Source organism: Capra hircus, chromosome 2 (assembly GCF_001704415.2).
Source record: "Capra hircus breed San Clemente chromosome 2, ASM170441v1, whole genome shotgun sequence".
In the NCBI taxonomy this organism is placed as follows: domain Eukaryota; kingdom Metazoa; phylum Chordata; class Mammalia; order Artiodactyla; family Bovidae; genus Capra; species Capra hircus.
Genome location: NC_030809.1, coordinates 94,582,890 through 94,588,409, shown reverse-complemented (window position 1 = coordinate 94,588,409; position 5,520 = coordinate 94,582,890).

Below are 5,520 nucleotides of genomic sequence, written 5' to 3'. Positions count from 1 at the left end.
ATCATCTTTTAGGATTTGAAATAGCTCAGCTGGAATTCCCTCATCTCCACTAGCTTTGTTGGTAGTAACGCTTCCTAAAGCCCACTTGACTTCACACTCCAGGGTGTTTGGCTCTAGGTGAGTGACCACATCATCATGGTTATCTGGGTCATTAAAACCTTTTTTGTACAGTTCATCTGTGTATTCTAGCCACCTCTTCTTAATCCTTTCTGCTTCTGTTAGGTCTTTACCATCCTGATGTTTATTGTGCCCATCTTTGCATGAAATGTTCATTTGGTATCTCCAATTTCTTTGAAGAGATCTTTAGTCTTTCCCATTCTATTTTTTCCTCTATTTCTTTGCATTGTTCACGTAAGAAGGCTATTAATAGCTTCTTGCTATTCTCTAGAACTGTGAATTCAGTTGGGTATATCTTTCTCTATTTTCTTTACCTTTTGCTTCTCTTCTTCTGTCAGCTATTTGTAAGACCTCCTCAGACATCACTTTTCTGTCTTGCATTTCTTTTTCGGGGGGGATGGTTTTGGTCACCACCTGCTGTACAGTGTTTTGAATATCTGTCCATAGTTCTTCAGGCACTCTGTCTCCCAGATCTAATCCCTTGAATCTACTTGTTGTCTCCACTGTATAATCATAAGGTATTTTATTTCGGTTATACCTAAAATGGCCTAGTTGTTTTCCTTGCTGTCTTCAATTTGTGCATGAATTTTGCTATAAGGAGGTGATGATCTGAGACACTGTCAGCTCAAGGTCTTGTTTTTGCCTACTGTGTATAGTTTCGCCATATTTGACTGCAAAAATTTAATCAATCTGATTTCTATATTGACCATTTGGTGATGTCCATGTGTAGAGTTGTCTCTTGTGTTGTTGGAAGAGGGTGTTTGCTATGACCAGTGCATTCTCTTTGCAAAATTCTGTTAGCCTTTGCCCTGCTTCATTTTGTACTCCAAGATCAAACTTTGCTCCAGATACCTGGGTTATCTTTTGAATTCCTACTTTTGCATTCCTGCCCCTTTTGATGAAAAGCACATCTTCTTTTGATGATAGTTCTAGAAGGTCTTGTCGGTCTTCATAGCACCATTCAACTTCAGTTTCTTCAGCTTTAGTGGTTGGGGCACAGACTTGGATTGCTGTGAGGTTGAACAGTTTGTGTTGGAAACAAACCAAAATTATTCTGTTGTGTTTGAGATTGCATCCAAGTTTGCATTTTGGACTGTTTTGTTGATTATGAGTGTTGGTTGACTGTAAGGGCTACTCCATTTTTCTGAGGGAATCTTGTCCGCAGTACTAGGAAAAATGGTCATCTGAATTAAATTCGCCCATTCCTGTTCATGTTAGTTCACTGATTCCTAAGATATTGATGTTCGCTCTTGCCATTTCCTGCTTGACCATGTCCAGTTTACCTTGCTTCGTGAATCTAATATTCCAGGTTCCTATGCAGTATTATTCTTTACAGCATCAGACTTTACTTTCACTGTTTGACACATCCACCACTGAGTGACATTTCTGCTTTAGCCCAGCCACTTCATTCTTTCTGGAGCTGTTTCTCCTCAGTTTATATTGGACACCAACCGACGTGGGGGCTCATGTTCCGAGGAGTGAAAGTGATATTTGATTCCTAACATGAGGCCATGTTTTGGGATATCATGACTGTAAATAAGGTTCATTTGTCACTCTGGAGTGATTGGGGCAGCCCAAACCTAGGCGCTGTCCCTTTAATAAAGCTTTACAGACTTTTGTAACTCTGTTCTACTAGGGAATGCTTCAATCCATCCTGTAAATATCAACAAAAACTAGTAAATGATACCCTTGCAATTCCAGCATAGCTGTAAAATCCTCCTGCCAGTCTTCTCCTGAGTGACCCCTGATATTAGACAGGTTTCATTAGGGGAGGTGGCAGAGGACTGGGTTTTCGATTATTTCTTAGATGGGTATCACAGCTCTGTGTGATTTGTCTAGTTCACTTCAGTTCAGTCGCTCAGTCATGTCCGACTCTTTGCGACCCCATGAATCGCAGCATGCCAGGCCTCCCTGTCCATCACCAACTCCCGGAGTTCACTGACTCACGTCCATCGAGTAAATGATGCCATCCAGCCATCTCATCTTCTGTTGTCCCCTTCTCCTCCTGCCCCCAATCCCTCCCAGCATCAGAGTATTTTCCAATGAGTCAACTCTTCTCCTGAGGTAGCCCAAGTACTGGAGTTTCAGCTTTAGCAGCATTCTTTCCAAAGAAATCCCAGGGTTGATCTCCTTCAGAATGGACTGGTTGGATCTCCTTGCAGTCCAAGGGACTCTCAAGAGTCTTATCCAACACAACAGTTAAAGCATCAATTCTTCAGCTCTCAGCCTTCTTCACAGTCCAACTCTCACATCCATACATGACCACTGGAAAAACCATAGCCTTGACTAGACGGACCTTAGTCGGCAAAGTAACGTCTCTGCTTTTGAATATGCTGTCTATGTTGGTCATAACTTTTCTTCCAAGGAATAAGCGTCTTTTAATTTCATGGCTGCAATCATCATCTGCAGTGATTTTGGAGCCCCCCAAAGTAAAGTCTGACGCTGTTTCCACTGTTTCCCCATCGATTTCCCATGAAGTGATGGGACCAGATGCCATGATCTTCGTTTTCTGAATGTTGAGCTTTAAGCCAACTTTTTCGCTCTCCTCTTTTACTTTCATCAAGAGGCTTTTTAGTTCCTCTTCACTTTCTGCCATAAGGGTGGTGTCATCTGCATATCTGAGGTTATTAATATTCTCCCGGCAATCTTGATTCCAGCTTGTGTTTCTTGCAGTCCAGTGTTTCTCATGATGTACTCTGCATATAAGTTAAATAAGCAGGGTGACAATATACAGCCTTGACATACTCCTTTTCCTATTTGGAACCAGTCTGTTGTTCCATGTCCAGTTCGAACTGTTGCTTCCTGACCTGCATAGAGGTTTCTCAAGAGGCATGTCAGGTGGTCTGGTATTCCCATCCCTTTCAGAATTTCCCACAGTTTATTGTGATCCACACAGTCAAAGGCTCTGGCATAGTCAATAAAGCAGAAATAGATGTTTTTTGGAACTCTCTTGCTTTTTCCATGATCCAGCAGATGTTGGCAATTTGATCTCTGGTTCCTCTGCCTTTTCTAAAACCAGCTTGAACATCAGGGAGTTCATGGTTCACGTATTGCTGAAGCCTGGCTTGGAGAATTTTGAGCATTACTTTACTAGCATGTGAGATGAGTGCAATTGTGTGGTAGTTTGAGCATTCTTTGGCATTGCCTTTCTTTGGAATTGGAATGAAAACTGACCTTTTCCAGTCCTGTGGCCACTGCTGAGTTTTCCATATTTGCTGGCCTATTGAGTGCAGCACTTTCACAGCATCATCTTTCTGGATTTGAAATAACTGGAATTCCATCACCTCCACTATCCTTGTTCGTAGTGATGCTTTCTAAGGCCCACTTGACTTCCCATTCCAGGATGTCTGGCTCTAGATGAGTGATCACACCATCATGATTGTCTGGGTCGTGAAGATCTTTTTTGTACAGTTCTTCTGTTTTCTTGCCACCTCTTCTTAATGTCTTCTGCTTCTCTTTGGTCCATACCATTTCTGTCCTTTATCGAGCCCATCTTTCAAGAAATGTTCCCTTGGTATCTCTAATTTTTTTGAAGAGATCTCTAATCTTTCCCATTCTGTTGTTTTCCTCTATTTCTTTGCATTGATCGCTGAAGAAGGCTTTCTTATCTCTTCTTGCTATTCTTTGGAACTCTGCATTCAGATGCTTATATCTTTCCTTTTCTCCTTTGCTTTTCGCTTCTCTTCTTTTCTCAGCTATTTGTAAGACCTCCCCAGACAGCCATTTTGCTTTTTTGCATTTCTTTTCCATGGGGATGGTCTTGATCCCTGTCTCTTGTACAATGTCATGAACCTCATTCCGTAGTTCATCAGGCACTCTATCTATGAGATCTAAGGCCTTAAATCTATTTCTCACTTCCACTGTATAATCATAAGGGATTTGATTTAGGTCATACCTGAATGGTCTAGAGATTTTCCCTATTTTCTTCAATTTAAGTCTGAATTTGGTAATAAGAAGTTCATGATCTGAGCTACAGTCAGCTCCTGGTCTTGTTTTTTTTTTGACTGTATAGATCTTCTCCATTTGGCTGCATAGAATATAATCAGTCTGATTTCGGTGTTGACCATCTGGTGTTGTCCATGTGTAGAGTCTTCTCTTGTGTTGTTGGAAGGGGATGTTTGCTATGACCAGTGCATTTTCTTGGCAAAACTCTATTAGTCTTTGCCTAGTAACCATAGCCAAATATGGGGATGTTAGAGAAATGGGCTTAAGTAATGGTTCCAGGTTATCTCTTCTAAAATGGGTGTTTCATGTAAAGAGTTAAACATTTTCTAGACTTTGGAATGGGAAGGGATAGTACTATTTGAACCTGGTCAGTCTGCAGCCACTTATGTGACTTGATCTCCCAAGTCTGCTTAGCATATTGGGAATGTTCTGGGGAAAAAAGAGGGAAGATAGCAGTGTTGGGTGGGAGATCTGCCCTGGCAGGTCTTTTGGCCTCCTGATCCAATTCCCTATTCCCCTGGGTCTCCCCCCGGGTCTCCTTTTCTTCTCCCTTTTGTTAACCCTTGCGGTAGATGACAGCTAATTTAGCAAGAAAATCGACTACCTCAAGAAGCCTGACAATGAGTTTGTCTGTGTGTTTAATAGGAGAACTTTGGGCTCTGAGCATCCCTCTTTAGTTCCAGATTGCTGCATGGGTATGCAGGATGAGGAAAGTATACTTGCATCTATACGTATGTTAATCCTCCTTCCCTCCTCTAGTTCTGGAGCCCTTGTCAGGGGAGAAAGTTCAGCCTGCTGGGCTGAGGTGCCTGAGGCAAGAGACCCACTCTCCCTGGTTTCTTCTGGGCTCCCTATGGATATCCCAGTTTCCTCTCTCCTTTTCCCTTAAGCTGCTGGCATCCCTGTGCCATACTTCTCTGGGTCAGTTACGGGTGTCACAGGTAGGTCAGGATAAGAAGAGTAAAATTCATCTATAACGTGCATGCATTGGTGGCCTATGGGGGAAGTATGGGGATCTAATATTAAGGAGGCTGGATTTAAAGTCTGACAGACCTTTAGTTTTATTGCTGGGGTGTTAAGGAGAGGGGGTCTGTATTGAGTAATTCCCCTACACCACGTCATCCATCTATCCCCTTTAGTCTCTGATACTGCTTGTACCTGGTGGAGCACCCACCACAGTGAGTCCACTGTGGACCATTTAGAGGTTTTTTTTAACCATGAAAGTGTGGCTACTACTCCTGGAGGCAAGCAGTCCAACCTTTGGCTACCTCATCTACTTGTTTCAAGGGATAGGCCACAGGCTGTAATATAGCCCTCTCCATTTGTCCCAACATCCTGAGTGGGTCCCACCTGTTCAGAGACCTACAACCTAAAAGGCTTTCCTGGATTTGGGAGGTCCAAAGCAGGGGCAAAGTGACAGCCTCTTTCAGAGTGTTAAAGGCCACCTTACAGGTCTCA